This window comes from Citrus sinensis, chromosome 9, assembly GCF_022201045.2.
Source record: "Citrus sinensis cultivar Valencia sweet orange chromosome 9, DVS_A1.0, whole genome shotgun sequence".
NCBI classification, from domain to species: domain Eukaryota; kingdom Viridiplantae; phylum Streptophyta; class Magnoliopsida; order Sapindales; family Rutaceae; genus Citrus; species Citrus sinensis.
The window spans coordinates 13,305,320-13,315,507 of record NC_068564.1 but is presented as its reverse complement, the minus strand read 5'-3'; the positions used below and the strand labels follow the sequence as shown (position 1 = coordinate 13,315,507).

Genomic DNA, 10,188 nt, shown 5'->3' with positions numbered 1-10,188 from the left:
TATTGAAATGACGTACTTGGGTATCTGGATCCGTATCAACATGTATCATAGGCTAAATATTCCTTATTAATACCAATTAAATCATGAGGGGGGAATCCACACCTCATGAACCACACTCTAATCAATATGGTGCTAAGGGCTTATCGTACCAAATAATAATAACCTTGTACTAGAGAGCCGGTGTAACTAAACTAACTAAGGAGGTATCTAAACAAGATTATTATTATTTGTCGACAAAAAATCAAATCATCCACAAAAATTAGAGGGGAAAAGAAAATAAATTTACCAAATAAAGCCCATGACACATGTTGAGACTTCACCTTCAACCCAAGCTTGAAAGAAAATTAGCTACTCATAATTGAACTAGGGGCAAAAAGAGAATTTATTAAAATACATAGAAAATACAAGATAGAGAGGGAATTGCAGAAAATGGAGTCCAAAAATGAATTCAGAGCTATCAAATTAGGGGAGGACGCTCTATTTTTATAGATACATTGAGTAAATCATGGCCATCGGATTAAAAATAGTTTGGACGCTCAGGATTGCGCCACGTCATCAGTCAACAGTACACGGTTTGACCACGTGGCTGAACAGTAACACGGTTTGACCCGGTTTTGAACAGTAATGTGGTTTGGTTGAAAATAATCTTGTGTAATGCATGTACTGTACGCGTAAGTTTTGGTCCACTAATATGCTGCCACGTCACCATCAACAGTTCATAAGAATTTTAGACCAACAGGATCATGACACCTCATCAGTCAATGCCACATCATCGTTCAATGCCACGTCATCGATCCGTCTATGTGAACAGTGTCGTGAACAGTAACGTAGACAGTACCGTACATGTAAATAGTATTGTACATGTGAACAGTGCCATTTTTCCTTTTATGCTCCTCCTAAGGTTTTCGACCATCCTGAGTTCAAAAGTGATGTCCGTTTTGCCGTTTGATCTCTCGTTTATTGTGAAATGACTATGATGCCCCTAAAATACACAAAATACTTAATTAAAATAAAACACACATAATTAAATTACAAGAACCTTAAATACATAAAAGTAAGGGTTGTTAATAAGACTTGAAATGTAAAATGACGATTTTCTCCTTTATAAATATACATTTTCTAACACTCAACACACCCCCCAACCAGCTTATTGCTAGTCCCTAGCAAATAAAGCGAAAACAAAATTCAAATACAAATTTTGTTTTGTTTTGTTTTTTTTAAAACAATCTTGTTTATTCAATCAGACTAATGATAACAATCAAATAAAAGTATAAGCATTATCTCCAGTCTAAGGCAACATCACACCCACATCAACCATCCACATGAATCAGCGTAGTAGATTGTCATAGCTACTTTCAAGAATGACATGTCAAACCCCAAAATCTCACTAGAAATAGTGACACTCTCACAAAGAAATTAAACCCAATAAAAATAGTCACTCCAATGAATGGTACTTGAGAGAGAAAATAATAAAGAAGTGAGATCACATGCTCTCACCAAGATGAAAGAAATATGCCCTCAGCTTAGAAATAATACAATCTGAAGTCAAACAAAAATGCTAGTCAACCCACTTTATTTATCTTTTTTTAATTATGCATCACTACATCTTTTTAGCCCATATAACTAGCTTCGACTTCAGACTATAGTTCCCTAAAATCAAGAAGGACTTTTATTAGGAAGTAACTTAGGCTAGGGACATGGTTAACAAAGAAGGGAAATAAGGAAAATAAAGTGTATGTTTGAGAAAAATGCAGAGGAAATTTTTTTTTTCTTGGAAGTTGCAAGGTGGATTTCACCTATTATTTAAATTTTTTTTCTTTTTTTTTGAAACAATTTTTTTTTTGCTTTTGCTTGGCACAACGTCACTGAACAAAATAATTATTTACATTTTTCTCAAACATAAATATGTGATGGAACTTATAAGACATCGGGTAATACTCCAAATCGGAGTGGGTCAAGATGATAAGTTTAACAAATAAAAGGCTTTTTTTTCTTTTTTCTTTTTTAAAAGGCTCAAAATGGTTAACTATGGATATTTCACAAAAGGGATGGTTAGAAAGGCTCAAACGGATCAAAAATGGCATTTCCATCGTCTTTTAGGGCTCTAAATAACCTTCCATATCTACTAGTTAGATGGGCCTCCAAATGTGCCAACACACATTTTTTTTTCTTTTTTTTAATTTTACAATTTTTTTAAGGGTTAACTCAAAAGAAATCTAGAGATCATGTATACAATAATAAACCTCTAAGCTGTATAAAGAATGGGCAAAAGGGTTGCTCTCCAAGAAAAATGATAGGCTCAAAAACTCACTTGGTACTTATTATGACATGTTCATTCCTTCAAACAACTCATATTTGTCTCCGACATCAACATGTAGAGTAGCAAACATAGGGTAACATCACTTAAGACCAAAGATAATACAAATACTAAAATTTGAAATTAATCATGTCATCTAATGTTAAAACAAATAACACAATTTTTTTTTTAAACAACATTCTACCCCTCAACCTATTCTAAACATGAAAGGAAAATATGCATGCAGAAATGTGAAAATGATGCAGAAAAATTAATTAGAAAAAGAAATATATTTTTTTTAACTAAGAAGATGTGTTTCTAGAGGCACTACACTCCATATTCAGCCATCTTCGACTCAAATATTTGAATATATTTATAAAGGAGAAATTAAAAAGAAGAAGAAAAATGAACATCAAAACTTAATAAAGAAAAAGAAAATGTTTGAATTTTTTTTGAATTTTTTTTGTTTTTTTTTTAAACGATGAAGATGTGTTTCTAGAGTCACTACACTCCATATTCAGCCATCTTCAACACAAAAAGTTAGCAACAGTTAGTTTCTACAATAAAAAATTAGTAAAAACTTAACCAAGATTCCACAATTGTCGACTATTCCCTCCCCCCAACCAGAATGAAACATTGTCCTCAATGTTTTAAAGGAAAGAAGTAGAGTTTAGAAGACATCACCTGGGTGGTGCAATACAGAAGAAAATATTTACAGGCGGAGAGTTAAATCTAATTTATACTTCTTACTGCGGCTACTGTTACCATCATTATTTGGATGCTCCAACACAAAGGTCCAAGGGTCTGGCTCCGGTCTATAAGCTTGTAACAGATCAATTAGCTCATTAGCAGTGTGAGCATAAATAAAGAGTTTTTTTGCATTAGAGGGAATGAAATAGTTTTTTATTTCATGGTTAAGAAATGCTAGTGTAATAAGTGCCTCTAGTGTTGCAAGATCTCCTGGAAGGAAAATAAAAGCATCAGCATGATTAAGCATTTTAGTTATTCTTTCTTGCATACCTGAGACGACTAACTCTTCTCCAGTTGATGAGTCAGACGAACTGCCCAATGGTTTTAGGACTCTTGGGATGATGCCTAACACTTGACTTCCTCTGACAAAAGCTGCTTCTGAGACCATTTTTTATAACCCTCGGTTACCTCCTCCATACACCAAGTGTAATTTTCTCTCTGCTATACTTCGACCAAGATCGATGGCTACCTCAACGAACTCTTTATGCTTGCCATAGTTAAATCCAGAAAGCACACAAATGTTCTTGAATTGTTTATTTGGAGTAGCTGCCATTGGGATACTTCTCAAAAAATAATTTGTGAGTGCTTGACAAAAAAAAATCACATTTAAGAGTCTTGGTGACAGTGGGCCACAGTTTTGTATGAGGTAACATGTCAGTGTCAAATAACGCATAAAGCACGTGGCTCGCGAGTCAAAAAGGAAACAGTAAAAAGGAAAAAGCAAACACTAATAAGGAAAAAGCAAACAGTAAATTATTAAAGACAATAATGCACACAATAAAACAATAGTGAAATAAAATAACAGTAAAGTAAAATGATATTTACAGGTAGTTGCGACTGTGGCTCACATCTTCCTCTGGTTTTACGTCCAGAAACGGCTTGAACGCCCTCTATGGGTCGAGGATAGGCTTCCTATCCAGTTTTCTTATATACTGGCAAACAAGGTCGTTTATAGTCAGATTCCCGAGACTATATCGTGCATGCTCTTTCTGGAATAATGGCCAGAACTGGAGAATCACTCCTTGCACATATCCACTGGGATGCGTTTCAAGAGACAAAAGGATATCATCCAATGACTCCTTATTCAAGCCATCCCTAATGAATTGAATCTTATCTTCCCTGTTATCAGACACCATTCCTAAATAAAATGGGTTTTTATTGCAACTCATTCTGGCACACTTATGACAAGCAACAGAAATTCTTCGAGCTTGTCGTTTTCTTGCATAATTTCCTTTACCACAACCAGGCATGTATGCAATAAATTTTGGAGGTAACTCAACTGCCGATCATACTTTCACCTCGATTAACCAACAGATGTCAGCAGGTATGTTATTCCTCATGAGCAATCGCATGTGTTCGGACCGAGCTTTATAGATCGTAAGGAGGGCATTCTGAGGAAGTGAAGGGAATCGCTTGTGAAGCTTCGCTAGAGTCTCGTTTCTGTTCATACCTTCACTTCAGAATATCAATTATTATGGGAAACTGAAGTAACCGACTTGATTGTCACGGAGTACCGTTATCCGCCACTTCACCGGGGTAACAAACTAAAGCACACAAATAGAAAAAAAAAATTGAAACACACAAAGAAAATTAAAATTATCCTCTTATTGAATTTACCTCAAGCTCCAACTGGATGTCGTAAACACTTCTTTCAATGTCTCTGAGTTGGCTTTCTAAACCCTTAACATAGGCTACTAACTCTGGTGGCTGTAGAGCCCAAATGCGATGTGTTTTACAAAATTGAATCTGTCTTTTGAGATGAGTTTTGACACGTTGAAGTGGTTTAAGAATGTTCAGGAGGAACGGTCTAAGTAAGGTACTCATGATTAAAAATGATAAGAGAAAACTTAATAGTTAAACAAACACACTTATGCAAAAATAATTTCAATTAGCAAAAGAATAATAAAAAGAAAGAAAGAAAAATCAAATCAACGAAAAGAAAAAAAAATCAATTCAAATCTGGTGGGTCACTCAAATTTATTTCGGTGTCTTCTCCATGTGGTTGGTACTCTAGATATGGCTTTAATATTTGACCATTAACTTTAAACGTGACACTATTCTTTGGGTCCTTAATTTCAATTGCCCCATGTGGAAAAACAATATGTAATAAATGGGCCAGACCAACGAGAGCGTAACTTACCTGGGAATAGGTGCAAGCGAGAATTGAATAAAAGCACTTTCTGACCTGGAGTGAAAGATTTTCTCATAATTTGCTTGTCATGGAAGACTTTTATTCGTTGCTTGTAAATCTTGGCATTTTCATATGCATCATTGCGAATTTCTTCAAATTCTGCCAATTGTAATCTTCTTTCTGAGCTGGCTTGCTGCATATTAAAGTTGAATTTCTTGATGGCCCAATACGCACGATGCTCGAGTTCCACAGGTAGGTGGCAAGCTTTTCCATACACTAGCCTGTAGGGTGACATCCCAATCGGGGTCTTGAAAGCCGTTCTATATGCCTATAATACATCATCAAGTCTTAATGACCAATCTTTTCTGTCCGAGCTCACCGTCTTTTCTAATATGTGCTTTATTTCTCGATTGGAGATCTCAACTTGGCCACTGGTTTGCGGATAATATGGGGTCGCCACTTTGTGAGTGATTGAATACTTTGTCAAAAGAGACTTGAATGCTTTGTTACAAAAGTGGGCACCACCATCACTGATTATTGCTCGAGGGAATCCAAAGCGCGAAACAATGTTGATTTTCAAAAATCCTATCACCACCTTGTGATCATTGGTTCTACATGGAATTGCTTCTACCCATTTCGATACGTAGTCAATAGCAACCAATATATATTGATGGCCAAAAGATGGGGGAAAGGGTCCCATGAAGTCGATACCCCATATGTCAAAAATCTCAACCACTAAAATTGGATTTAGTGGCATCATGTTCCTTCGTGTAATGCTCCCCATTCGTTGACACCTATCACATGAAGAACAGAAAGTGTAAGCGTCTCGAAATATAGTTGGCCAATAGAAACCACATTGTAAAACTTTAGTTGCTGTTTTCTTAGTACTGAAATGGCCTCCACAAGCTTGTTCATGGCAGAATGAAAGAATATTCTGAATTTCATTTTCTAGGACACATCGTTTAACAATTTGGTCTGCACAATACTTGAACAAATACGGGTCATCCCAAAAGAAATTCTTTATTTCTGCAAAGAATTTAGCCTTGTCTTGCTTGGTCCAATGCTCTGGAAGTTTACCTGTAACAAGATAATTAACTATATCAGCATACCATGGTAATACTTCCACACTCATTAATTGTTCATCTGGAAATGACTCATTCAATGGTAATGATTCCATAATTGTGTCAAAATGGAGACGAGAGAGATGGTCAGCCACAACATTCTCTGTGCCTTTCTTATCTTTAAATTCCAAGTCGAACTTCTGTAAAAATAATACCCAACGAATTAGTCTACCTTTTGCATATTTCTTTGTGAGAAGATATTTAAGAGCAGCATGATCTCTAAATACAATTATTTTACAACCAATGAGATAAGATCGAAATTTTTCCAATGTAAACACTACTGCTAGCATTTCTTTTTCAGTAGTTGAATAGTTCAACTGTGCATCATTCAATGTCATACTAGCATAGTAAATAACATGAGGAATTCGATCAACTCTTTGTCCTAATACTGCTCTTACTGCATAATCAGATGCGTCACACATGAGTTCAAATGGTAAACTCCAATTTGGAGGCTGAATGATGGGTGATGATGTCAACAACTGCTTTAATTTTCCAAATGCCACAAGACATGAATCATCAAAGACAAAAGATACATCCTTAGCAAGTAAATTACATAAGGGTCTAGAAACTTTGCTAAAATCTTTAATGAAACGTCTATAGAAACCAGCATGCCCAAGGAAATATCTTACTTCTCTGATTGTTTTGGGTGGAGGAAGATTAGAAATGAGATCTACCTTGGCTTTGTCAATCTCAATACCTTTGCCCGAAATGATGTGACCGAGAACAATACCTTGTTTTACCATAAAATGACATTTCTCCCAATTTAAGACCAAGTTCTTCTCGATACATCTCTGCAGAACTAGTGTTAGATGATGTAAACATTGATCAAACGAGTCACCAAAGACATAAAAGTCATCCATAAAGACTTCAAGGAATCATTCAACCATATCAGAAAAAATGCTTAACATGCATCGTTGAAATGTAGCAGGTGCATTACATAATCCAAATGGCATTCTCCTATATCCAAAAGTGCCAAAAGGGCAAGTGAAAGTGGTTTTCTCTTGATCTTTCGGTGCTATGGGAATCTGATTATATCCTGAGTAGCCATCTAGAAAGCAATAAAATTCATGGCCTGCTAATCTATCAAGCATTTGATCGATAAATGGTAAAGGAAAATGGTCTTTACGTGTGACATAATTTAACTTTCTATAATCAATGCATACACGCCATCCTGTAGTTACTCTAGTTGGTATTAATTCATTATCAGCATTGGTAACTACTGTGACTCCTGACGTTTTGGGAACAACTTGTACAGGACTGACCCATGAGCTATCAGAAATTGGGTAAATGATACTTGCGTCTAATAGCTTAAGGACTTCAGTTCTAACAACTTCTTTCATGTTAGGATTTAACCGACGTTGCATTTCCCTAGTAGGTTTAACATTTTCATCAAGGTGAATGTAATGCATGCAGTCTACTGGGTTTATACCTTTTATGTCTGCTATAGTCCATCATAATGCTCCTTTGTGCTCTTTTAAAACATCCAACAACTTACCTGTTTGTTCGTCATTGAGGGATGATGAGATGATTACCGGCAGAGAACTTTCTTCTCCCAAAAATGCATATTCCAGAGTGTTGGGCAATGGTTTGAGCTCGAGTCTCGGTGATGATTCTGATGATGGGATGAGTTTCTTTTCTGATGGTGCTAGTTGTTCAACTCTTGACTTCCATTTATTAGTGTCCATGGATGGTGCTGAGTCAAGTAGGGCGTTGACCTCATCAACCGATCTGTCAATATCAAAATCCAAACCAAAGTGAGTTAAACACGTTTGTAAAGGATCATCACTAAGGTTTGAAATAAAAGTATTATCAACTATTGTTTCTATTAAATCCACATCAACAATTCCATCATCTGCACTGTGAGGTTGTTTGGCAATGTTGAAAATGTTTAGCTCCATAGTCATGTTGCTGAAGGACAACTGCATATTTCCAGTCCTGCATTGAATGTGAGCATCCGCAGTTGCCAAGAAAGGTCGGCCTAGAATAATGGGGATATGCTTTATTAAATCCTGTATTGGTTGAGTGTCAATTACAATGAAATCAACAGGAAAATAAAACTTGTCTACTTGGATAAGCACGTCCTCCACAATGCCACGAGGTATTTTCGTGGACCGATCTGCAAGTTGTAACACCACTGGAGTTGGGTGTAATTCTCCAAGTCCAAGTTTCAAAAATACTGAGTAAGGCAACAGATTTATACTAGCTCCTAAATCCAACAAAGCATTCTCAATTGTGTGGTTCCCTATACTACATGAGATAGTGGGGGAGCCTGGGTCTTTGCATTTTAGAGGAATTTTATGTTGGAGTATAGAACTAACGTTTTCTGTTAAAAATGCCTTCTTTTGAACATGAATATTTCTCTTTTTAGTACAAAGGTCTTTAAGAAATTTGGCATAAGATGGAACTTGTTTAATAGCATCAAGCAAAGGGATGTTAACACTTACCTGTTTGAAGATTTCAAGAATCTCACCTGTTGATTTTCCCTTCTTGCCTTTAGCTAACCTATGAGGAAATGGAGCTTTGGGAACGTATTCTCGTGGGTTGGTTTCTTCTTTCTCCTCCGGTGATGAGTCGTCATCATTTATAGGTACAATTTGATTTTCTTTTGTCACCGGCATCTCCACTTTATTGTCGACTTCTTTTCCTTTTCGCAAAGTCATGACTGGTACTTGCTTCATGTACTCCTTTAGGATTAGGCACTGGTTGACTTGGAAACTTACCTTTCTCAACGGTCATTGCCAAGGTCTGAACTGAAGAAGCTAGTTGTCCCACCATCTTCTCAAGGCTTGAAACTGATTGGGCTTGTGAATTGAAGCCTGCTCTTAACTCATTTCGTAGTCCATCAATGGTGCGGTTCTGTTGTTCAATCGTAGAGTGAGTAACATTCTTGAAATTCTAGAATGCATCCTCCCATGGTCTGGGTTGAGAGTAGTTCTGGTTCTGATTGTATGGTCTGAATGGTGGCTGAGAGGCTTGAGGAACTTGAGGAATTTGTTGCATTGGTGAAGCTGGAGCTGCTGGTCCATTCTATTGGAATCCTTGAGACCATGAAAAATTAGGGTGGTCTCTCCATCCAGGGTTATATGTGTTGGAGTATGGGTTGTAATTGGATGGTTTTCTCATTACACCTATGGCATTGACTTGATCTGAGTATGAGTCAAGGTCATGTGGTTCAGTTGATTTAGCAGTCGATAACGATGCTATTTGTCGAGCAAGACCTTCAACCATCTCCTTGACTTCTTTGATTCCCGAAGTTGACTCACCAATTTGAACCTCATTTACTCCCTTAATTCTTCTAGTATTCCTGAGTGATCGACTCCGTTGTTGGGAATTATCCGCTTGTCGCTGGAAGAATTCCCAAATCTCTGATGCACTTTTTGACATTAGCTCTCCTCCACTTGTTGCCATTAGCCATTCTTGCACATTCGGCATTAATCCCTCCAAAAAGTATTGGCATTGGTGCCATTTCTCGCACCCATGATGTGGACACTTTAAGAGTAGCCCATTGAATCGCTCCCATGTTTCGAAAAACTGCTCGTCTTCTCTCTGGGTAAACTCCGAGATTTCCCTGCGAATAACATTGGTTTTATGCACTGGGAAATATTTATTCAAAAATTTAGTTACCATTTGTTCCCATGATGTAATGCTATTAGCAGGCAAAGTATTTAACCATGAACGAGCTCTATCCTTGAACGAGTTCTATCCTTTAAAGAAAATAGGAATAATCTGAGTTTAACATCATCGTCTGAAAATTTTTCATATTTAAAAGTTTGACAAATGGCATGAAAATCATTCAGATGATTATATGGGTCCTCATTTTCTAGCACCTCACATGAGCATTTAGAATCACACATAGATGATTTGAAAAATAAAAATGAAACGCTTAAGAA

The 10,188-nt window shown here is 36.6% G+C and overlaps 1 non-coding gene across 1 annotated transcript; it reads left to right on the top strand.

Moving 5' to 3' along the window:
- Positions 1 to 9,770: 9,770 nt before the first annotated feature.
- LOC127900165 (small nucleolar RNA R71) lies at positions 9,771 to 9,874 on the top strand. The gene has a single exon (XR_008052182.1). It is a non-coding gene; the product is annotated as a small nucleolar RNA R71 (small nucleolar RNA).
- Positions 9,875 to 10,188: the final 314 nt, after the last annotated feature.